General features: G+C 40.9%; 1 protein-coding gene across 5 annotated transcripts in view; it reads left to right on the top strand.

Moving 5' to 3' along the window:
* Window positions 1-25828, top strand: part of FYN (FYN proto-oncogene, Src family tyrosine kinase) — a 137744-nt gene that overhangs the window by 47904 nt on the left and 64012 nt on the right. For all 5 annotated transcript variants that reach the window (XM_061990523.1, XM_061990524.1, XM_061990522.1 and 2 more), the window contains exon 2: window positions 13057-13127. The gene's annotated coding sequence lies outside the window, so the exon portion shown is untranslated. The remainder of the gene's footprint in view (window positions 1-13056; window positions 13128-25828) is intronic.

The raw sequence follows: 25828 nt of genomic DNA, 5'->3' as shown, positions 1-25828 counted from the left end.
CTTCACTTGAAATGGCAGCCAGTGAGCTGTTGAAATTTTAGCAGAGCTGAAAGATGTGACCCAGAGGTGTCTGTCTGGAAAAGGGAAGTGATTTGGAGTTCAGGCAGTTGATAAAATACACGTGTTTATGAGGAAGCGTGCTCTCTCCTGCTTTCTGTCCTTTTTTTAAATGCATCTGTCTGCTCCTGGCGGCTGTACTGTTTTCACTCTCCACACACATGTATGATGAGGTCAAATACAATTCCCTTTCTTGATACTCTTTTGTTCATGAGGTGCTTCAAAGTACTTGCTATAGCTGTATGTCCATGCGGGTGTGTTGAAAGTAAAGCGGTGGATGGGCATGTACATAACGTGGTGAGAGGAAGTAGAGCAAATGAACTGTTTGTTGCCCATGGGGAATACTGCAGTGCATGGAGAGAAGGGCGAGTTGATATGGCAGATAGTGTTTCTGCATAGGGTGTCCAGCTGCAGTGCCAGTGGGTATGTGGGACTGTCGTAGTCTCAAATTCTGTTGACACTTTGCCACCAGATGTGAAAGTATACACATGAGAAATGAACTTGCCAATTTTTGGCATGGATAGGTTAGTTTTAAAATATGACTATTGATTTAATGGCTCCCTTAGCTGTTGCTGATGATGTTTGCTGTTGAAATCTTCACAACTAGCCTTTGCAGAAGCTCCCTGATTGTGCAAATGGGTTTTGGAGGCAAAATTAATGAGCTTATTTGCATACTCAAAAAAAAAAAAAAAGACTTGCCTCTTTGCAGCTCTCAGACACACATCTCTTTTTTTTCCTTTTCCCATAGGATTGTTATGGTTATGTACTTTCAGGGATTGTACTGTCAGCCTGTACCATTCATACATTTTGCAGAGCCCGTAATCAAATGCATTTGTGACTGCAAGTGGCACACGTGCTGCTCTGAATGCTCCTTCTCAGATGTCTCCTGCTTTTGGTAACCCATATTCTGCAGCTGGAGGCTGCGCTCCAGCGCCGCATGAATGGTGCGGCTTGTGTTTCAGCGAGGCAGAGTGAACTTGATTCTAGGTCAAAATCAAATGTGACATTTCCTAAATGCATGAGTCCAAACTAGTTACAGCACTCAAAAGCAGAGTCTGTGAGTGCCTTCTGTGTGTTATTTCTCAGCGATTTACAATCTATATGGCTGGGAACAGGAGGATACTGAATGTGCTTTTATAACCCTAATTACACCTGCATAACAGAGTAGGCAGAAAATAAACTTCGTCACTTTGGGGTGCAAAGACTTACCCTTACAGTACTGAAAATCCACTTTCCACATTCTAGGGTGAGGGTATTCAGCTTACAGCCAATGGCCTAGATAAGACCTGCCAACACAGCTCCTCAAATCTGCAGCCTGCTCCTTCCTGCTTTGCTCTTCTTCCCAAAGGTCCTCGCAGGCAGAATGAGAGCAGGCAGTGACCCAGATGTGCTGCTCTGAAAATGCCATTTGTTGCCAGCACTCAGCGTGCTGACAGCTTTGACACACGGCTGGCTACACGTGCATTCATCACTGCACCAAAACACACATCCTTGGTATTATACAGGGCATTGTAGCTGCTTGCGTATCCCGCGAGGTGTGTGAGTATGTGGGATGCCTGCCCTCTGAACGTGGAAGGGTTTGTGGAGCTGCAGGATGTGGGAGCTGGCTGCAACAACAATTTTTACCTTTTTTTTTTTTGGTCTGCTTAAACTTTCCAGGGACTTGACAAGCAAGTGTTTTGCTACAGCATGCTTTGTTACCTGTTGTGCTGTGAAAAATAAGAGGGAAGGCCTTTTTCCACTTCTGTTTTTGGCAGGGAGTGCAGAGCTGCGTTTTTCCTCTTCTCCTATTCTTCTGACTACAAGTTTATTTCAGTTTCCTTAGTAGACAGAACTATTAAATATATACCAGTAAGTATGTGTTTATATGCAAAAATATATCTCTAAAGATCATCACAGAGTCATAGATATGTAGATATACATACGTATGATTCTTAGGACTGGAACGTAAAACTAGTCCTCTCTCCCCTTGTCCAAGCTACAACCTCAATTAGTCTTTCTTCGCTTCTTTGTGGATACCAAGGCATCAAGTCTCATTCAGGATGGCTAAACAGATATCCATTGATACATCCCTTCCTCCCTCCACCTGCAGCTCTCCCCATTACCTCCTGCCTCTGTTGCCATGGACAACACCAGTGTCACTCAGGCCAAAATCTGTCCATCTCTCAGTTCCCTCTGTCCTTGCTCAGAGATCAGCGGATTCTCCCTGCATATTTCTTAAGAAATGCCCTGTGCTACCCAGATTACACGGCTGAAATCCATACCTAAGTGCAACATCCATTTCTCTGGCCTCTTCAAGTTGCAATTGTCCAGAATGTCTTTTCAAGGGACTTTTTCAGCATCTTCATTTTTTAACAGCATAACCTGCCCCGTGTGTTCCTTTACCGTCTCCCTCTTTATTCAGCACAAGCTGCTCATCTTCACCACCAAAGTCTCTCATTCCCTCTCTATTTTCTACCTGTGAGCCAGTTCCAAGAGGGATTCTCCAGCTGCTTGTGATGTCAGTCTCTCTGGTGTTCAACGAGTTGCTTTCTAACAATCAGTTGCAGGTTTTCTGCTGACCTAACCCACCCTGTTAATGTTGTCAGAACTACTTTCTTCTTCTTCTCCCCCCCCCCCTTTTTTTTTTTTTCTCCCTGGATGCAGGCAATGCAGAGTCCCTGTCTCAGGTAGTTCACCACTCATCTTTCCCTTTTGTAGTGCAGCACTTCTCTTGTATTAACAAGTAAGCACTCAGAGGAATTTTAGACCTTACTGAGATTAAGGCCTTAACCAGCATCTTCTGTCATTGCAGGCTTTTAAAAATAGTCTCGACATGCCTGGTAATAGCAGCGTTGTAACCATGGCAATGCAAGGAAGGGATCTCTTACTAGACCAACTGGCATAGCAGAGGGCTGGACTAGGGTGACACGGGGGGGGGGGGGGGAAGGTTTCAGGCTAAGGAAGAGACTAGTACCCCAAGGCATATCTGTTTTCCCCACAGCAGGGTCAGGTGGCCTAACAAAAAGAATAACATCAGTGTAGTCAATCCTGCCTTGAACAGGGAAAGCAGCCTGGATGGTCATTCAAGGTCCCTTCTAATCCTGTGGCTCAGTTTTAATAGGGAGAGCAGACTTCTCCTTCTGTGCGTGCTGTGCATTCAACCATATGCTGATCTTCCACTGATACCCACAGAAGGTCTCTGAATATCAAGAAACCAGAATATCCTCATTAAGGATCTGCTCAGAGGATGTGAGAGTAATATATTGCGCTTTGAGTGGAGGCTGACTTTGTGCAGCAATAAAACACGAATATTAAACAGGAAGCCAGTGACACTTCTGAAACGTGCTTGAGACAGTAATCCAGATGCTGTTCGGGGATACAGCATAGCCCTTAAGCCTTATGTCTATGCTACTCTTTTTTTTCTTTTAATATGCTGCGTCTGCATAGTTGGGGGTGGGGAGCAGGGGCATAGCAAGAGAAAACCTAGATTTTCTAGCCTGGTTTCCTGAGGAAGTGGAGGTTAGGCTGCTAACTCGGTGTATCTGCAGGCCAGCCCTCCTCTTATAAATTTGCAGACTGTCTCCATCCAGGGTGGGAGCCTCAGGGGTAGCATCAGGCTTCCTGGTCCTTCCTCCGATGAATTAGCTGCTGTGAGGAGATGGGCTGGATGTGGGGTGGCAAAGTGCCATGGGCACCCCTGGAACAGCTGGCCAGGGACTGCAGCAAGGCTTGGCCAGAAGATGTGGCTGGGTACTGGGCACCTTGGGGAGTGAGGGAGCCAGGAGCACTGGGAATTCACATTGCAAATTTAGCATCGTGAGTCCAAACGAGCTGGAAATGCAGTTTCATTAGCTCCACTGCTCAGGTATCTGCTTAGTCTTGAAAAACAAAAGACAGAAAAGTAGGAGAGTGAGTTACACTAAACAGTAATGATACTTTAAATCCATTGAATATTTCAGCAAAATAAATGTATCTGTGTGGCTTTTGTATTGAAAAGAGATTTATATCAATGTAGCCCAATCCTGGAATTACATGGACCTTGTGTTTAATTGGGTTGCACAGGGACCCTCACTTTCTAAGGGGAGACCTGGTGTATTTAAGGGCAACGTGAAAGAATAAAGACTTGAGCTCAAGGCTGAAGCATTATGTCACTGCAAAATCTTTTCATTTTTACTTCTGGTGTGTTGTCCTGAGAATTTAATTTCCTGTTTTTCATTATGGGATAGTCTTTTTTGGAAGCCACTGAAGAGCAGGAGGTTTATGGGGTTTTTTTGAAACTATACTGTAAAAGTGATTTTATTTGTTTGGTTGTTTTTTGGTTTTTGTGCTTTATTCTTTCCTGGATATAGAAGTCACCAATATGAAATCTCACTATTAAAATAAGCAAATAAATATCAATGAAGTAGCATGAGAGATAGCTCTTCTTTTTTTTTCTTTTTTCAGTTTTCCCCACCCTCATCTCATTGGTGATTTTTCCGAGATTTTGCAATGATGCTTCTCAGATTTAAAGCTCTTATTCCCTTCTGCTTTGTGTTGCATGACAACCAAGGACCTTATTTACTTGCTTTACTGGCCTCATGATAAAAAACCCACAACAAATCAGAATGTCACGTTTTCTGTTCTTCCATTTCCAGTACTCTTGTTGGTTTTGAAACTTCCAGAAAGAGATTAAAACAGCTTAAGAAAAATGCTCTCCAGAGCAATCTTTTAAAGAGCAACAAACAAACATTACAGATTGGTCCTAAACACTGTGTTTCCTTTCTGGGGAGGGAGGGAGGGAGCAAGTGTGGGGAGAGAGGATGTTTTCTTCTTAGCTCTGCACTAATCATCCGATCTGGGATTTGATAAGTGCCACAAGCCTGAAACTGCTGCCTCCTCCTGTCTTCCCCCTTCCTGCCTCTCAGAAGATTAAAGTGGACGTGTCAAAAAGAAAACAGTTTATTTTCAGCTCCCTGTAGTTAATAATGAGTTTACAGTGCAGCATTTTCATTGTTTGTGTTTTAATCGTATTGCTGTATTCTTTTCTTCCACTGTTTACTTTTCCCTTCACGGACTTTCTTTGATACAGAAATAGATTTATAAATAAATCACTGTTGCAAACCTCCAGCCTCTTTTCACCAATTTTTGTGTTTCACACATAAGGAAATGTGACCACGTGCAGGTGCACCCCAACCACAGCCTGCCCAGCTCAAGGGGTGTGATTGCAGCCAGCCTTAGAATTACAGTAGCTAGAAAAACCAAATGTACAAAATATGTTGTGAGATTAAGCTAATAAAGCATTATACATAAAAGAGATTTCTATTATTGGATATACACAAAATTAGCTAAATCTATGACTTGACTGAAGGACAATAACTTCTTAGTAGTATACAGTTCCCTTTTTACCCCCTATTTGTCTTAAGGGTATAGGATAAGTGTTGAATTCTTTAAACCTCTGCAGTAAATTGGCCAAGACTTGAGTCTTTCTTCCTGTGTGTATTTTATATTATGGGTACTATAGCATTGCAATATTAGCATATATATTCTATATATACTGTAAATGCATGCTTGTATTTTCATTGTATATCATAGATATAACATCCTTAATGAAAACCTTGCACACTGGTTAAAGCACAAAAACGTTTATTGTTTAAGTAAAGATTTTCTCTTAAGGAGGAGGAAAAAAATTGTTTCTAAAAGAAATGGTTTATAGAAACAATTTTTTTGTATATGGAAACCTATGTTTATGTTGCAAAGTAGTTGCACTTGTATATGGCCTTTACTGCTTCTGCAAAGGGTTTTTAAATGTGCTGTACATCCAGTTTCTGCTAAAGGTACTTTAGGGTCAATCCTGTATCTTCAGAAGAAAAACATTTTCTGCTTAGAGATAAACTGCAAAATCAATTTTAAAAAAAAAAGGTCTAAAGTCTTACATTATGCCTTTTTTTTTTTCCTTTGGATCTTTTTTTAGCTTTCATAATGATGTGAGTGCTTATTTCTGGTCACAGAAGCAGTTCACTGATGCCACTGGGATATTAGGCAGGTAAGGATGTGTAGGCTGAGGGCACGAGAGAGGGATGAAATGCTGTCTCCAGCCACCATGTCCCTGCCTCAGTGGCTGCCCTTGCCCTCCCTCCACTCTAGGGGTGTCCAACAGCATTCCTAGGAGCCAGCTCAGAGGGTTGGAGAGTACAATCTATCTTTAGGACTATGAGCTCCATTCATTTATTTTTTTCAAAAAATGTGTTCGGGGCATGGAACTTCTCTTTTTTTTTCTTTGGAACAAGAAATGCGAGCACTCTTCTTGCAATTAATGAGGTCATTTTTCTACTGTTTTGAGAACTAAAAGTATGTTGTGGCCATCACATGCTCCTCATATATGAATAACATTCCAAATCTAAGTGCATGCTTGATATTGAGCTCGCTAATAGCTTCCCCTATTGATTGCTCAACCCTGAGTGCCGACAGCTACCTGACCTAGGGGCAAGCAGGGTGGCCAAGCTATGCTGTACCCAGACTGGCTTTCAGCTTATGCCGCCATGCACGCTTGCTTCTCTCACGGACAGTGCAGGTACCACAGATAGTGGGATCTTCTCAGAATGATTTCAAAGGACAGGATTTAGGAATATGCCGTGAGTGCCATCACATTTGCTTTTCTGTCATTGATACTCTTACAGTGTTCTGCTGCAGTTGCTCACTGTAACCATTATCTGTCCCACCAACTGTTTCTTAACACTTTTGGCATATTCTGATTTGTTGCATCTGCCTCTGCTACCTCTCTGTAGACATCCACACGCTCTACCTGTATTGACACTTTCCATGCAGGAGTGTCTGTTTAGATGGTGCCTTGATATTTCAGACCGCAGTTCCATATGCTTCCAGCTCTGCTGCATACCAAAGCAAGCTGATGCCTGGCAAAGCAGCTGTGAATGTAAGGAATATTTAGTCTAGTTTGTCCTGCTTCAAAGTTAAGAGAGAAGAAAAGTGACTGAGACTGAGCTGGCACTATTGAGATGAGCTGGCACTATTGAGATGAGCTGCCTGTGGGAGTGAAGCATCCCAGGGAGAAGGAGACCCAGAAGCATGCTTCAGCAGGGTGGGAAGCCATGGAGCACACAGGACATGGGGACCAGCTGACAGCAGCACGTCTGCTAAAGAGAAGTCAACAGATCCAAGGTGTGAGGAAGTTAAGATGGCACAGAAAAGCAACTGTTCATTTTATGGTCTTTAACACAGTTAGGGGAGGGATGTCTCTTCATAGCTCCATTTTATTAAAGTAAAAATGTTCAAGCAAAGCCTCTGTGTTTTCCTGATTTTTTTTCCCCATGTTTCCTGTTTCTTAGGACTTATTGCTGCTGCTGCAACAGTGACTTTGCATCTAAGTTCCTCCTGCTCCAAACAGAAGGGACAGCAGTTTGAAAGATGTTTTTTAGACAGCCAGCATTTTGATGGTGCAGACAAATAGTTTTGTTTGGAAATTACTAATCTCCTTTGTGACTCCTTTAAGAGAGGGACCTAATTATCCTTATTATATCCTACAACTGCATGAAGCTTTCAAGGAATTGTTTGAGAAATCCCATGACTTTCACACGAAAAAATGCAGTGTGCCTGTCCAATAGCTGCTGTTCTCGGAGTTTCATACTCTTCCATGAGAGAACAGGAATCACCAGAATAGTAGTGCTTAGTTTAGGAGGGTCTTCTAATGGTGTCACTGGTTTGGTGGCTTTTTCCTCTGCTGTTGTCCAGTTTTGTGACTGTTCTTGTTGCAAGAGTTGCTTCTCGAGAGAGCTCCCTCTGCTTAGCTCTTTGCCTAGCAGCACTGATCATGACGAGGCGTTTTCATATCATGTGCCTGCTGAGACCCTCACTTAGCAAGGAGTAGCTTCAGGATAACAAGGAGGCTTCTGTCTCTGTCTAAGAGTGAGGCTATAAGCTTCCCTTAAATGTTAAATGTTTCATTGTTGGAGCTTTCAGATGTTCCCAGGATAAGGGGTTATTATATATAACCTGGCATTGCACAATAAAATATTGTTTTATGTAAGTTAAGATGTGCAGTTCCTTTATAAAGTCAGCATGAAGGAGATGCTTTTAGAAGTCTGTGGTTTTTGTTTGGTGGAGTTTTTTTGTTTTCAGTAGGATTAGAAATCTTAAGGTAATGAGAATAGGTGAAAAATGCTGCACCCTAGGCAAAACTGAACATGCCTGCATGTATTTGCTCAAACACCAGTGTCAGCAGCCTCCCAGGTAATAGAATCCTCAACCAGTCTAAAAAGGATGACTCAAGACTCTGTTACTGTAGAGCCATAGTAACCTACTACTGAAAAACACTTTCTAGACTAATTCAGAGTCCAAAATCTACTTCATGTGATGTGCTGTAAAATAAGCACAAATTACATCAGAACATAAAAAAGGAAGTCTGTTGCATGACAGACTAACCAACACTTTCTCTATAAAGTGGATCCAGCTCATTTATAGGTTACACATCCTGACCTAGATATGTTCAGTTGGAAACAGTTCTCCAACCTGAAAACCTTCTTCCTAATTTTGCCAAGTAAAACAGCAGCCCAGGAGATGGCCTGCTTCTACTCCAGGTTTGAAAAAACAGCAGCAGAAACATGTTACTAATAGAAAATTGATATATGCTTATCATTATTCTGTGTTTGAGTATCAGAAGCTGAATTGCATCTACTAGTATTTGAGACATATTTAAGACCACTTAAGACTTCAGCCAGCCACTTCCTTCAGCTGAACTAGGCTGAACTGCAGCTGTGCAGCTCAGTGCAATTGCTTCTGTGCCTCAAGTCATGTTTTGGTTTGTTTTAAATGGTAAATTGTCAATGAAAAAGTTTTGCTTTAATGAAAAATCTGGTGTTTTGTGGGCTCACATCTAGGATTGTTCACAGTGGACTTGACCCAAAACTCCTTGAAGCTGGTGGCTGGTGGATGTTAATAGATTTGGGAGTGCAGTCTCGAAAAAATAGTAGCTACTGTTTCCTGACAGTGATTTCTCTTTTACCAGTAGTAATAAACTTAATTCTGATCCCAGTTTGAACTATCAAAATCATATCTGGAAGCTGATGAGAATAAGCAGGGGCTGCTTCATGAAGCAGGTAATGTCATTAAACTTAACACATGAATGACGTGCTTATGCTACTCACTGTATTCTGTTTCACAAAATCATAGAATGTTATTTTCTTTACAAAAACAAAGTAATTTTTACACAAGGCTACATAAAACCACTGCTAGTGTATGTGCAACACGGCAGGGGAGGGTGGTAGTGCATGGGATTTTATGGTAAAAAATTATAATCTATAGAAGCTGTTGCTGCTAGCCGGCAAAGACTGTTCCTGGCAAATAATAACCTTGATTATCTCCCAAGAGTGTTTTGCTTTTCCTTAAAGTTTCAAATCTTTTTGAGATTCAGAGCAACTTTTCAAGTCTGTTGGTGTGCTTATTGTTTTACCGTGTCTTAGCATTTAGGAAGAGATGCTTGAACAGCTTTTGTTTGGACACCACTTCTCGATTGGCAGTGATGCATGTGTCACCATTTGGAGTGACCCTGTTGCAAATGTTTTGGACTAGGATAGGTGGCAAGTTGCAGCTACTTACCGGAATCTGATGTTGCTTATATCTAATACTATTCAATTGGTCATACCCTAAACCAGCCTCATTCTGCATTTGATTTTAGGTGACAAGCACAAGGAGGTAGTTCTGTTTTTTCAGAAAAGGTTTTCTTTCTAAACACTTTTCCTGCAACTCATCTTCTTCCTTCCTCATTCTTCCCCTGACTGGGCTAGCAATTAAACCTATATGTCATTACTATATGTCATTTAGTTTTTGCCAGCAGCCTATGGGATATTAGGATATACTTTTGTACATTTCTAGCTAACTCATCATAACCAAAGATAATCAAAACCATTTAAAGTAAATGCCTTCTCTTAAACTATTTCTGAAAATAGACTTATCCAAAAGAAGGGCACCTTTCACTGAACAGTCAGATGGCTATTTCCACGTTTTCATTTTTCCCAAGCACAGAAACTTGGGATGTCAAGCTGTCTGCCATTTGTAATTTTGGTCAGACAAACCCATTGTCACCTCTTCTAAATGTTATACTAATTGCAAAAAAAGCCAAAATTGGTGTGCCTTGAAGCCTGTATTCATTTATTTTGCACTTCCTGTTCTGTATTCTCCAAAGTCAGCAAAGCTTTTCTGACCAGTGCTAGTCAGAATTTGGAGATAAGTAACATTTCCAAAGCCTTCAAGAAAAAGAAATAAGAAATATTCCTCCTATATTCTTAGGTAGAATGAAAATCATTATGGATAAAACGGAGTTCTGTACAGACCCCAGACTGAATACAAAGAAAGAGCAAATAATCTTTGGTTCTCTCTGCAAGCCACATCCAGCCCTCGCCCCCAATTATGCAGCAAAAAATGTTCTTTTCCCTCACTGCCCTACTCCACCCCTGGATTCCTCATCTCTTTTGTAGCCAGAGAGACAGGGCACATTTTGCATCCTCTTACAAAATCAAGCAAAAAGCTTGCCAAGAACAGTTTCAAGCCTTCTACCTGCCACCCCCAAAGTTCAAAAGATCATTCAAGGGCAGAGATGTGGTAAATTGTGTCTCTGCTTTAGATTTAACTAGACACCCCTTTACTTAGCCCTCTTGCTAGCTTTTGTTGTACGTGGTCTCAACAGAGGGCTTGGACTAGACTCCTGTAGCATGGATGAAGACAGCTGCCTGCAATCCAGTACCATGGCACTAGAGTTTTACTATTGGTTGAAACTAGCATTGCAGCCAAATAACAGACCTGCCATTCCCCAGTTCCTACATCTGCCTGTCCATCATCTCCTCTCCTCTCCTCTCCTCTCCTCTCCTCTCCTCTCCTCTCCTCTCCTCTCCTCTCCTCTCCTCTCCTCTCCTCTCCTCTCCTTTTCCCTAGCACCACCACTGGCTTTGTTTTTCTTTTTTTTTTTTTCTCTGCAGTTACTTTGCAAACTGGGCTAAAGAATTCACCAGTTCATTTGAATCCCTGTTGCTTCCTCATCTCCTTTTGCTGCACAGGCATTTGTGCTGGGGAGAAGGAGGAAGAGGAGAGCTTCTGGGGCTGCATCCAGAAGCTCCACACCAGTGCCAGGGGGGCTCGGCCCCTTTTGGCAGCAGTACTTGGCCCCTGTCTTTCAAGTATTCATGGGACTGGCAGTGTGGAGTACAGAGTTTCCCTTATTTGTCACTTCTCTGGGGAAATTTTTAAATAAGTCTCTTGGTGTAGAAGAAAATAATGAGCTAATCCAGAGTCGAAGTGCTCTTGGATTGTTTCAGACCTGGCTCATCTCTTAAGCTCCTAACTTTTCTGCATGCAGATGTTATCCAATTAGTTCAGAGGCAGAAGTAGAGTTTCTAGACTTGATTTTTTCTTTCCAGGCCAAATGCCTGGAAGCTAGAGTGGGAAATGGATGGTACTGGAATAATAACCACCTTTCCCAAGTTTGAGCAAAGCAGTTAAGAACTATCTTTTTTTTTCAGTGTTTTCACAAATTTTGCCAAGCTATACAAAAGGTGTTGGAGGGGGAGGGAGTGTTGTTTTTTTCTTTTATTCGTTGATAGGCCCAAGTTTTTTCTCAACCACTAAACAATGAAAGCAAGCAGAGAAGATGATGCTTTGGTTAGTAGCTTTGTGATTAAAAACGTCTGTTCTTAAAGTCTTTCACAACAGCCTCTTCTGATGTGTAATGATTCTCTTTTTTTTTCTTTCCTTCTCTCCCCACCCTGAACTCTCAACCCAAAATGAAGTCTCAGCCTTATGAGATCAGAGGTCTGCTTGCTAATCGGGATTTAGAGCAGTGTAATCTATTTGCCGCATTTTAAGGAAGATTTATTTGGTTATTCCTTAATAGAAATTTTACTTTCTTAGCTACTTTTCATGTGATGATGACCAGCCCAAGTAATTAGACCTAAGAATCTGTTCCCCCTTTCTTTCCCGTGGATGCCTACAGCATCCTTCAGGAGAGGTGTTGGTACAAAGAACTGCTGCTTCTGCAACTGAGGCAGATTTCCACAACAAGTAAATGCAGGGCTCCAAGTCATCTGTGTGTAGCAGTAAAGTTACTCATCCAGCATTAATTTCGCTGATGCCTCTCTCGTGGAAAATTCAGCCATGTACTTGTGAGGAAGTGGGGGTTTAAAGCAATTTAAATCTAGTCTGGCTTTACTGGTGTGTACACCTGGGCACTGAAATGTGTGTCCTTTGCTGTCTTCTGTACAGTTACAGCTCCCAAGCCTGAACACCAGCAGAATCATAGCTCCTCCACCTTCTAGGAGTTTAAAAACAAAACGTTTTTAACATTATTGTTAGTCTGGGCTCTGAGTTGTTCTTTCAAGGATCTCACCTCAAGGAAAAAGAAGGAGTAGCTGTCATTTGAAATTTACTCAGTGTTGGCGAAATGATGGCATTTGTCACTTCTGCTCTCCATCTTCAGAATGGCTCTAGTATGCAGCAAACTGGATACTGCACTGACTTACTTCTCCCTCTTTGTTCTTCTAGAGAACGCTGAGTAATTAATACAGTCTGAAAATTTAGTGTGGCACAGACCGTTAGTTTTTGTTTTGTGTAGTTTTCAAGAAAGGAGACTGAGAGCCTTAAGTGCATCGTATTTCAAAAACAGATTGATAAAGCAAAAACGTTAAGAAATACTGGGTTGACCAATTTTTTCAGGCTGGATCTAAAATAATTGGCACACTTGCTGTATGCTGCTGTGCATTTCCTGTTGTTAACCTTGTCTCCTTGAATTCTGAATAGCTGTCGTGTGACAGTGATGTGTCTGAGCAGTCTGAGGGAGTCCTGCAGTTATTTTAATATTTTGCATAATACCAATGGAATTTTATAATTAGTTGTGAAAGTTCAATTACCTCCTTCTATAAAAGAGGACGAATGATCGAAGGTTGGGGATAAATGCTAGCAGAGTGAGAAAGAAGCATAATATAATTTGTGGTGTTCCAGTCACCAATTTTTTCTTTCTCTTTCTCTATCATTTTACAGGGCATGTTTTCAAGGCATTTCTGAAGAAATGTGGTGAATGTAAACTTGCTCTGCTTGAGGGGAAAATTCTGGTAAGTGGTGCTGTCTTGATCATTGTGGGGTTTCAATGAAAATTTCAGAAAGATTGGTTTAGGTTTTTTGAGTTTTAATTTTTCTTTTTTTTTAGCTGCTGGGAAATACAGAGACATAGTTGATGATATGTTTTTTCTTCCTCTGACATGGAGTCTCACAGTATGAGAAGCACTGACAGAAAACAGCATGCTAGGCCTCAGGGCAAGGAATGTAGCTTCATTTGCTCCGTTGGCATCTGCTTATTGTGTTTGTAGCTGTTATATTCTGCTGGAGAGTGCTTGAGTGAAAACATAGAGTAGAAGAAACACAAAGGCCTAATTTAAAAACAAGGGGAACCAAAATGCATGCTAGTAGTATAAAAAATCAAGATCAAGGAAAAAAAATTATAGGGAGCACATACCTCCCAACGTGGTGGGAGTGCCTGGTCACTCTGAAATCTTTCCATCCATTCTCTCAATATCTGACAAGCACACTTGCCACATGGAGCTCAGATGATTTCCTTATGCCTGAGAGACAAGAAGGTAGTTCATACTCCTGTGTGCTATACTGGTTTCCCTGTTCCTTCTTTCCATCCCACATGATCAGCTTTGCTGCTTCTCTGGCTGTTCTGTGTGTGACACTTCCAGAGACACCAGCTTCCTACAGACATTATGGGAATATGGCACGGCATGTGTGATGTGTCTGTGCTGCTAAGCTGCACTACTGTAAAGAGAAGAAGGCAAAGAAGAACAGGAGGTAATTAGTGACATGCCTCAACTGGTGGGAAGTGATCCTGGGAAAACTCTTCCAACCTGCAAAAATAGCAGCAGATCTGGAGCAGTTTGTAGACTTAGCTTCGTTTTCTCCCTAGGAGACTCTCAATAGGTACGGTTCTGGATAACGCTAGTCAATCACCACCACCCTTAGGAAAAAAATGATAGCAAAATATTGTGTCCTTTCTTTCCCTTGGCCAAGGAGGGTATTGGACTGGTATTTTGTCTTCAGCCAGCATGTATAGACTGCAGTTGCAAGCTGGTTTATTCTCCACTTGCAGAAGACTTCAGAGTCAGGTCACCTGCAGGGTAAAGAACTGAAAATCAAAGACTGTCCCAGTGAGAACACTTATTCTTTCCTGCCATTTTAAAAATACAGATGTTGTCATGTTATACAGAAAGCTCTGGATTATCTAGCAGATGTTTAAATGTAGATCAGTTAGCCTTCTGCAGGATGTATGCAGGATGTATGTATAGATAAGGAAAAGATAAGAATTTTACAAAGAAGCTGGTCAAAAAATGCACAAAGAGTCCTGTATCGTGGTACCTGGAGAAACCCTACTGCAGCTCATTGTTTTAAGCAATTTTCTCTCTACATTTTTGCTTTTCTGACAATTGAATATGCTGTATGCATGCACCTATATCCATTAACTGGGAAATATGAACAGCCGTTATTTAATGAAAATTTAGTTGTAGGGCCAAAGATGAGCCACAGACCAGAGCATGAGCTCATTAGTCCATGAGATTTTGTGCTGACTTCTGTTACTGCAAAAGAGAATAGGATCTATATCTAAGATCCATATCTAGTTTTATCTTTGCTGGTAGTAATGATACTACAAACTTGCTTTTGAAAATGCATCAGCTGAGACCAGCCTAGCCTCCATGGCTGGCATTATTAGTAGAGCATTGTTCAGGAGCAGCAAGAGGGAAGAGACAGAAGCAACACATTTCTTAGAACCATCTTATTGGAGCTCCCACATAGAACAGGTCCTATTAGGTCAGGTTGCTCAGGGCCTTGATTTTCAAAATTCAGCTGGCTTACAAGAGTGGAAACTCTACAGCCTCTCTGAGTACTTGTTCCCATGTCTGACTGTTGTCAGAGTGAAAAAGTGCTTCTTTACTGCTTCTTCTTGTTATTGCTCACTGTTGATCTCTGTGTACTTTGCATCTTCTTTGCCTGTGACAGAGGAATCTTGGAAAAGACCCCAAAATCAGGGAAGCAGCTTCTTGTGGCTCCAAGGAAATGTGGTGTCACAGATGCAATGAATTTAGCAGGATGTGTGTGTGGGGAACTCACGATCTGATTCACATTGGTTCTACTTGGGTGATGTTTCTCAACTCATAGTTTATGTTGAGACTTGGAGAAAGTGGCTGCTTCACTTGGTTGAATCTCAAAACCTGGGAGAAGATTATCTGTCAAATTGATGATCCTGTTGTCCTGACTTCCTTAGAGATATAAGCCAATGAAAAAGACTCCAGGATTTTACCCTAGAATTTAGTATTGTTTTACTGGAGCCATTATAATATGAAAACAGACCCTGCAAATTTTTCTTGTTTTCACAGCTATTCCTTCCCTTCTTCATGCTTCAAACTGGTTGAAAAATCTTATTTTGTCGTAGAATAATCAGGAACCTTGAGTTTCTCATCTTTAAGGATCTCTGAAATGTCTCTGACCCCACTGTACGTTTGCCTATGGCATTACAAATTCCCAGAGAGTTTAAAAATAATTACAAAGAATATAAGACAAGAAAACATTTTTGCCCAATCTCTGTCCCTAACCCACTGAATTCAAGGAGGTCTGGACATCAAGACAACATTTTGAATTTATCTTGACGTAGCAGCTGAGCTCAGAGGCTCAGCAGCTATTTATTCATCTTGTATCAAAGGTCATGCAACCTTCAGGTCAACAATTCGTAGTGGGTTTAGGACCTGATTAGAGAAGTATACTTGAATGCTGGGAGGGAAATCTTGGCTGAATTTAAAACTCCTTCAGCTAAGCTGATGATACATTTTGGAGCCATATAAGAAGAGTCCTCTTTGATCAGACTGCTGTAAAGCAGCCTTGTGGATTTCATAGCAGATACTTGCACGTCACTGCAGGTTTGACCTGTGTTGTGGTTTTGCCCAGCCAACAATGAAGCACCAGTCTCTTGATCGGTGACCCCCATCTACCCCCCGTCATTTGGATGATAGAGGCCCCAGCAAAATGAGAGGAAAAAGATAACCAAGGATGTTGTGAATTGAGACAAGGGCAGGGAGGGCTCGTTGCCAATTACGGTTCTTGGCAAAACTCGACTTAGAGAGGAAAGTAGGAAAGTTTATTCTGCTACCTACAAGAAACAGAACAGAACAAAAAGCAAAACCAGACCTGGATGATGAGAAAAAATACAATCGGCACCTCAACATCTCCCTCCCCCATCCCTCCTTTCTTCCTGGGCTCAGCTCACTGCTCCCGATATCTCTACCTCCTCCCCCATCAATGGCTCCATGGCAGTAGGGAATGGGGGATGTGGGGTCCACATGGTTGCTTCTCTTGCTCTTCCAACTCCTTGCACTACCACCAACTGGAAAAGAAGTACAGACAGAACAAGAATGGACAGGAAGAACACTCCTCTTCCAGCTTCTCCTTAAAAAGTGATCATGGAGGCCCCTAATTGGCTCAGCCCCAGAAGTGGGTCTGGCTCAGAGCTGGGGAGAGTTTCAAGCCCCTTCTCCATTTTCAGAAATGGCTCCACATAAAACCATAGGATAGCCTGTCATGCTGAGCACAGCATTCATTAGGAGGTCATGGAACAGCCATCACTCCACATCAAATACTTACTTAACTGTGTATTTATCTGCGAAGAGCCTGGAGTATGTGCTGTCATTAAAAAAATGACCCACTGTAGCTTTTGCTTTATTACCTGTATTCTGCCATGCCCACAAGAGGCTTTACCAGAATCATTAGCTGTTTGTTGTAATTAGGGCTGTCCTGGTGTATTTTGGTCCTATTTCTATTACTTTTTAGTTTTCCAGGGCCTGATAATGTGCTTCTGTTGTGTATCTTTATTATCTCTTTCTGTGGGCTGGAGATTATCATACATCCTTAGGAAGGAAAGTGTGTGGAAATGCTTGAGCATTTTAAAATATCCTGGAGTTTACCAAGATTTGCTATACTATGCTTGTAATTCCTTCAATTTTAGTCTGTTTCTTTTTTTCCAGTCCAGTCTGCAAAAGATGTGCATGTTGGTGCCATCGTGTTTGGTAAATGTTTAATCTAGTCCATAAGATTTCTAAGGAATGCGGTCTGCTGCATGTCTTCAGTCCTGACCAGGTTGGATTTAGTCTGCTCTCTGGAGATGTGAAACATTGTTGTGCTAAGGTATTAAAACAGATAACTCTACATAGGGAGGTTACATTCCAGTCTCTGGCAGAAGAGATCTTTGTGTCACAGTCTCTGTCATTTTCTTACATCTCTCTGGTAATCTATTTAGTATAGCTTCTTTTTTTTTTTTTTTCCCTGAGGTTGAAGTGATCCAATTGCTGGAATTGCTCAGCAAAAGAGGGCTAGTTTGTGGGCTATCCATCTGGATATCCCGCTCGCTGCAGCCACTGCAGAAGAATTAGAGAAGGACAGTTAAGACAGCTGGTGGAGCAGAGCACCACGTGCAGCTGTAGCTCTCAGTTTTCTTAGCTGGCTCAATGGCAGAGATGTTTGCAGTGGATCACGCTGTTACAGCAGCTTGAATGTACATTCATGATAGGATTTTGCAAGTGGTAAATTAGTTGTTCTTTAATATCTAGGTAACAAACCCTCCAAGCTGAAAGAAAAGATTTAAATTTGGAAATCAGGATATTGCTTTAGGGAGTGCTACATCAACTTTGTTCTTTTCTATATATGCATTGGGATATTTTTGTAACTGTGCAGTTGATACAAAAACTCCAGTTACATCACACTGGCATGTTCTTACACCTTCTGTTCTGTCTCCTCCCCTCTAGAGGACTGAATAAAAACCTATATGTGATACACCACAGGTTACCATCCAATCTCCTGTGAGTTCAGATTTAGATATGTAATAGCCTTGCATGTGGTTTTATGTTCATCTCTGGTCATTTAATATTAATGTGTAAGTGTAACTTGGAGTGGGAAGGTCCCATCCAGGTGGTAGCGAGATCCTGAAGTATTTTAAGTGGGATCTCCAGGGAATTTAATTGCTAGGAAGTATCACCTCCTTAGTGAGCTTGTGCAAATGGAGATTTATTTTTCCAGAAGATAGTCATGCTTGGGAATTTTCTGCACAGATCAAAATACAAAAATGTTGCCTTGACACCTTGCAAGTTTATGGTTCAAATAACAAAACCTCTTGAGCTGTTCAAGGGGTGACCAAAAGCTTTTAACATGAACACATCACTCCAGTTTCCCATGGAGAATTGGCTTGAAAACTTTTGGCTGAAGTCATGCCAAAAATCAAAAACAGCAACAAAACAAGGGGGGAAAAAAAATCTCCCAGCAAACATCCAGCATGGAGAATATTGCCAAACCTGGGACTTTTAGTGCCAAGTTTATAATCAGGCAGCAACAGGATCTTAGTAGGTAATGCTATCAACTCACAGTTAATGAGCCCCACAGCGCAGGGAGTGAGGAACCCCACAGAGAGAGGCAGGGCTCTCAGCCGGTGCCTGGTTTGCATGATGCACTGTGTGGAAGGCACAAATCATACCTGAGATTAAAAAGAATAGAGAGCATGATTTCTAGGCGTCAGATAAGGCTGTTTCTGCAGATAACACTATTACTAAATTAATACATATTGTAGTGATGAATACATCTCTAGCAAAGTTTAAGGTGTGTGGACAGATGTCAGTTTTCCTGACCTGAGTATGCTATATTTTGTAGTACAGCCACAGCGCTGCTTTACATCCAGAGTTTCTTTTCTGAAATACAGGGGGAGAAAGGCTGTTAATGGAATTCTCTCAACATTAATTCTGCCTCATCAATACTTCATGGATTTAATAGATTTTAGAGCTACAATCACTTGGGAGATTATTTTATCAGCCAAGCACAGCATAGGTTGCTGAAACTAAGTGGAGAGCAGAATGCTTGTTTGTGTGATACAGGATGCTGCACTGTCTACAGAATTTAAATATGGTATTTTTTTAGGAAATTTCTCTATATCTTTTGTGAAACTTTATGTTAATTACTAAATATTTTGCATGTAGGCAAGTTATCTCTTCAATAAGAGTTTGGTACAGATCTCTAGGCACAAGTGTCTGTTTCCACCTCGTGGCATAAGCACATTGCTCTAGTTCTTCACCTCTCATTATGTCTCTCTCTCTCACTTAAATGCTCTTCTGGCACAAACATAATGAAACTGCATATAAAGGAGCATGAAGAAGAAGAGAGATCTCTTTGCAGATTACCAAAGCTGAATATTTTTGGACATTGAGTTATTTATATTAATCAGTTAGCTAAGCTCAAAGATAAAAGAAAGCCTGGGACACAATCCAAAAAAACCAAGAACAGAAACTAGTGTGAAGATTATGAATCAGTGCGTGTTTTCAGAATGCCCGAATGCAGTGCTGTATCACAATACCCACTTCAGAATAAAAATGAAGATGGGTGTATCTTGAAGGCTAGTGCTCAGTGGTGGGGGAGATTCCTGCTTGAACCGCTACACTCCATCACATGAGGTGGAAAATTTTATTGAGGAAAACTCCACACCATTCTGCAGCAGCCCTGCTAGCAATGATGAACAGCATTCGTGGTCTTCAGGGAATCCCATGCAGCCTGTACTGGTCTGAGAGAGTCAACTTTTCCCAAGACAAGTTATAAGGGAAATCACTGATGGCAATTTTTAGAAAATATCTGGTGAACTTAAAATCGTGATAAGTTTTCATTCATGCTGAAGGTATCACCCTGAAAACCTCAGAGCTAACAGAGGTTTATGCAGCTTTATAATAAGTAGTGTTTTGTCCTCGTGACCTTTATACCTATTCTGCACCCACCTAAAGGAATATATCTAATATTGCAAGTCATATTGCTCCTATTATTTTTAGGAAAGGGAAAATAATAAAAGATTCAACTGTGTAAATGTCATTCCTGCCCAGCCCATTTAGTGTAACAAGGTCGGGAGAAGTCTGCTTTAAAATTTTCCTTCTGGCAAAAGCTCAAAAAGCCTTGAAGACTCTGCACATCCTTGATAATATCATGCAACATCACTAGTGAGAAACATAAAACCTACTAGCTCAGTCTGCTAGGATTTCGAATGCTGAGATGAGAATCTTGTCTTTCTAGTCTTACAAGGTGGTATCTAATCCTGTAACAGGCTTTCAGCTTGCATTGATTTACTGATTTACTGACTGGCTGATTTTTGTGCTTGTTTTCATCAAACTGCATTTCTTACGTTGCATTTTATTTTGTGCAAATCAATCATAACTGAAGCAAGTGGATTTACAGGCAGAAGGATAAAAATAGAAATAGCATGAGACTTTTTAGATTCTTTATAAAGTTATTAGTTAAAAATATGTGTGGATCTTATATGGGACCTGAAATGTTAATTACTTTGGTCCCTCGTTAACAAACCTTCCCATTCAGGCAGTTAAGATACTAGTTACAAAGAAAATTCTATGAAAAGAAACTTCAACTGCTCATTTTGGAAACTAGAATTCAGGACACTTCTAGTCCTCCATTTTGGTGCATATCAAAAGTTAGTTTATCTTTTTTTTTCTCAGCAGGAACTTACACCAAATTGTAGTACATTATGCTTAAAGTTAGTAGCTGCATTGGAGCACTAGCACCCATTGTTGTGAGGGATGCTGAGTCTGGCTAGCTGTAATGGGACTGAATCATCATTTTAGGAAAGTTCTCATTTTGCTATGGTATTTATTGGTTGGACATGACAGGAGTTTTCTTCCATTTTTTCTCCTTCGGCTAATTCTGCAGTGTAAGAGCATTAGTCTCTCTCTGCATGCTGTTTGCTGTCAAATGTAAACCCCTCTTCTCTTCATTTCTTTCTATTTACATCCTTTGATAAGAAATATTTAGGCCACTACATGTCTTTATTCTTGTAAGATGGAGGCTGATGGGAGATCCATTACATGAAATTCTGCTCTATCTATAGAGAAGGATGTCTCCAAATACATCTGTAGACATATAGAAAACATGGAGACCAACAGCTGCTGGATACTGTAGACTTCTTATTGTTTTCTACCATGGTGATTATGTCAAAACACGGAAAACCGAATTTGTATTTGAGTGAAGTGGTGTATTTTTTGGCTGGGAAGACTATGCAGCATCCACAGTCCTATTTTTAAGATATCTTTTATGGACATTTTGGTATCTGTTAAATGCCTTTGCAGGAGCTCAGTAGCACTGCATTTGCCTTTTTAAATGTTTTACTCTTGCGTTTTGCCCTCTAACTGACTGTAATTACATAGGGAAGCTTAGTTTGAGTCTAACCACCAGCTTTCCTGTATGTCATTAGATGTTGCTGGTGGATTAGCATACATAGTTATAAATGACAGTATATATCTTAGTTTTCTTTTGGATTAGACAGTTTGTAAGCCAAGTGTTTCACATGAGAGAGAGAACTATTCAAAGCTGACAAAGCAAAAGGAAAGTTTGTGTTGAATTAAGGGACTGCTTACAGCAGTCTTGCTCATCTTGAGGATGTAAGAGCATGCCGAAGATGCAAGCTGCATTGCTAGTGCAAAACAGGGCTCTTGCAAACTTGCATCGGGTTTTACCTGTGCTTTTATGCATGTGTGATTTGCATGAATGTATGCGAGGCATGTGTTTTAAATTTTTGGGGAAACACAGACCTATTACTCTGGTGTTGCAAGACCCTTTTTACAGCCCCTCTAGGTTTCCCAAAAATGAAAGAAAATCATATTTTCCCTTTGAGGCACACATTTGAGACATCACTGGAAGTCACATGTATTGCAGAGGACTTCTAATTGCTGTATTAAATATTTCTATTGCTTAAAATCAAAAATTCTTATTGCTGTATTAAATATTTCCCTAGTTATACTAGGGAAAGGCCGCGACTTTTAATCACCTCTTCTTCTCTAAGAAAACTCTTCCTCAGTACTATGAGAGATCAATATCATTCCAAGCCATCATCCTGCATCAGCAGGAGTAGTAAGAGTGATGCTGTGTGGAGAATTTTTTTGTCAAATTATCACTGCTGCTTTGCTTCTGTAATCAGTAGTTATCATGGTATTTTTTTCCCAGAATACTTCTCTTTTTGAAGCTACTCATGAATACAGTCAATGTCTTGCTGTCTTTTTCTTTTGGATCTCTTACGTCTGGGAGAAATTCCAGGAGCATTAAGGTGTAGCTCTAGGCTCTTCTAGGCTGGAGATGCTTCTGCTTGTCACCCAGACAAAAACTTTCCTTATTTGAAACATGAAAATAGGGAGAAGGGAATAATATGTGTGTGTGTGTGTGTGTATGTGTAGAAAAGAAAAAAAAGATTCAGTTCTGTGGTGGAGGAGGAAGATACCCTAGGCACAAATGGCAATTAGTTGTATAATTTCTTCAGGTTGATAACCACCTCTGGTAGAATTCAGTTCTTTGACAGACAGTTCTCTAATGATATTTGACATGGAGAGCAGCAAATTCAATGTGCTCTGCAAGTCAGGGTTGATTGAAGCACTAGAAAACTGTGAAAGTCTGAGAGAAATCCCCTTGGAGCTTGCTTTGTCTGTTCACAACTTGTCTTTTCTTGTATTTAACCAGTCTGAATCCAGGTCATCTGTCCTCGGTTCATCTGTGTCAGTGGGCCAAGGGAGTGTGAAGGGAGGGATTTTTTTTCCCATTCTGTTTTTTTAAACCCAGAACACATGGGCAAAATAGCAGGCAGTACATATCTTGAAATCATGGCGGTCCATGCCAAAGTGTCAAAGTAGCTGTTGGTAACAGCGCTGCCAGGGATCTGTTCTTGGTCAGCTTGGCAAGACCTATAGCGAGTCATGAAAGGTGCTTCTGTGGTTATTCAGCAGAGAATGACAAATTTATTGTGTGGACAAGCTTGACTGCAGCTTAACGTGTCCAGCAATCTTCAATTAAAATTTCTGTACCTTACAGAAGTAATTTCTTCTGATGTTGCATGTTGTTTTCTTGCAAGGGTCTGGAAACATCTAAGCCATCCCAAACCATTCATTAAATTTTATAGGTGTTGCTCATCTTATGATTAAACAAAAGCTTGAAAAATAGGATTCTTCCATGGAGCCCAGTTAAATCTTTTGCAAAGGCTGTTAAAGTGTCAGATACGGCTTGCAAATAGCAGGGGCTGACACTGCAGATTATTTAAAGCTGTATGACGTCATCAGTGGATAATTTGCAAACCCCTCTTATTATGTAAATGTATTCAGTAACCATCAGAAGGCTTATGTATGTGAGAAATCATGCTTTTGTGTGCTGTAAGTCATTTTACCTGTGTTATGTTTATTCTGGAGGAAAACAGTGTTTGAATGTGACTGTGTGCCTCTCCATGGAGCTCATCCTCAAATGGCCACTGCTGTGATTCACAGAAACAGCCTTGTGAAGCTTTTTGAACCTTTTGGAGCTTTCTGCTTCTTTGTTGGTCTTTCCAGATCTAACATAATTTTAGCTACTTCTTCACAATTAAATTAAGCACAGGCAATTTCCTTGTAAAATTGCCTGAGCAGGTCCTTTGGTAAACTGTAATAACCTTGTTGTGACTCAGGGGCATTTGGCAGGATAATTAAACTGGACCACAAATAAGTATGCAGTTAAAACCCCACAGACTTACTCAGGTGGTTAGTTAAGTTTCTGTATACATAATCTCTGTCACAGCTGCATGTGCCTTCTGTTTATGGTTTCTGCTGCAATCTATACATTGTTCTCTCTGGAAAATAATGTTTTAAGTACATGGAATGGTAAAGCACTTGTATCCCTTATCCCACAAAATGTGTCAACTTTGATTTGTGGCACATCTTTCTTATGTGTTTATTTTAAAACTGTTTTAATATCCAAACATTCAGGAAGTTTAAGGTAGAGCAAAGAGAACAATCAAAGATTTCACACAAATCAAGAATCACCTTTGTGACGATCTTTGCAAATAAGCCTGAGAACTGTGCAAAACTGATTATTACTTTATCATGCAGGGCCTGTATTGATTTTGTGCTGCATGACACATCCTGCTAGGTCTTTGTGCAAAAGAAGCTGTGCTGAACCTTCCCCTGACAACCTCATTGCTTTCTGACCACCTGTGTCTGGTGCCCCTGCAGCAATCCCCATAAACACAACTGTATGTTTCCACATCATTTCTTGAACCTTTTTCCCTCTTCCTTTCAGAGAGCACTGAGAAAGCAAAATGGTCCTGTGCACACACAGACATACTCTTACATTTCCAACCATAGCCTCATAGCTAAAACAACACCCATGGGTAATTAGTACCATGTATTTAGTTAATAGATTTTAAATTAAATGCCACTGTTGCTGACGAAAGGTTGTACGAGGCTTCGTTCTGGCTTTGAACAAAAATCTGGTTTAGTGCAAGCTGTCTCTGAGAAGGGATATTGGTTCTTTTTGTGCTGCCTATGACAAAAGAGAAGCCAAGGATACAGTTTTCACAAAGGGTGCTATAAATTTTATTGTCACATTTTTGCCTAGATCAAGGGGTTTTCCAAGGACTTTAAGAAAGCAGCCCTTCAATGCAAGGAGGTGGGTGCATCTTCTTATGCACAGGAGAGGAGTGGTCTTGTGGGTGAGATAAGAACCTCATCTCCAGCTACCTAGTCCATCATCCTCATCATTAGACAATTCTACCTTCTAGGCAGACAGATTACTTCATATTTTCATTCATTAATGATTTATCAGACAACTCCTCCCCTAAAGGCTCATCATCTCTCTTGTATTCACAGCCCACACACAACCAGCAATATGTAGCTGCCAGCTGGCACTCTGGCATTACAAGTGAGAGCTGCTAGCCCTTTCCACATCTCCTGTTGCCCCATCCTCCTCTCCCTTCCCAGCTGCTTGGCTCACCTGCCAGCTCCTCCATGTCTTAGATTGCACCAAAACCATCAGTTCTCTGTGTCCTGTTGTCTTATCTCTCCCATCTGATTACTTAGCGTACTTTTACTATCTATATTAAAGAAAAAAAAAAAAGAGAGATGAGGTGATCCCACTTGTAATGTGTCAGTACTTGTGGTTTTTTGATGGAAACAGTGGCTTCTCAGAACACATGGAGTTTTAGTGTGAGGGTGTGCTCAAGTGGTGACTTTTAGTTCCAGGTAGAAGTAGTAGAGAAAAGGGAGTGCTGGGGAGAAAATGAGCGATCTGTGTCTGAGCAGGAAGGTGTGGGTTGGCTTCAATTTCAGGGTTTGTTATCAGGTGCTTGGCACAACAGCTCTTTTGAAATCCTTCTCCAGTTGTCTGCGTGAGAGAATGATTTTTATCACATTGCTAAAGATTAACTCTATTCTTGTTCTCTGTTCTGCCCCCAGAAGTCAGGCATGTTCTGAGGTCTGGGAAAGGGAGTCTAAATGAAATCTCATAATGAAAGGGGGAAAATCCAGAACTGTTTATCACTCTACAACTTGTCCGCTGCAGGCAGTTTGTGACTGAGAGCAACAGGGGATCCAGGGCTGCATGACAGGAGGAAAAAAGTATAAGCTAGGAGAAAAGGAATAAATTAAACTCCCTTGAGTCATTTATATATGAATGTTTAACTCTTGACTGCTTAATCTACTGTTGGCAAGTGGTAACTGATAGCTAATTTTCTGTCTTCCCTCTCCCACACCCTCCCAGTGACTTAGAAAGGACATATGACAGGAATAATACATCTCATTATTTTAACAGGCTACAATGGAAATTTTGCATTAAAAGTGCTATGGATGCCTCAGCAGAGACAAACTGGCTGTTCCTAAGATGTCTAAAAATATTTTTTCACTCACATTGTTTTTGAGAACTTCCCAAATTATTGAGGTCCCTCCACATACCA

Source organism: Colius striatus, chromosome 2 (genome assembly GCF_028858725.1).
Source record: "Colius striatus isolate bColStr4 chromosome 2, bColStr4.1.hap1, whole genome shotgun sequence".
In the NCBI taxonomy this organism is placed as follows: domain Eukaryota; kingdom Metazoa; phylum Chordata; class Aves; order Coliiformes; family Coliidae; genus Colius; species Colius striatus.
This window is presented reverse-complemented; position numbering and strand designations above follow the sequence as displayed.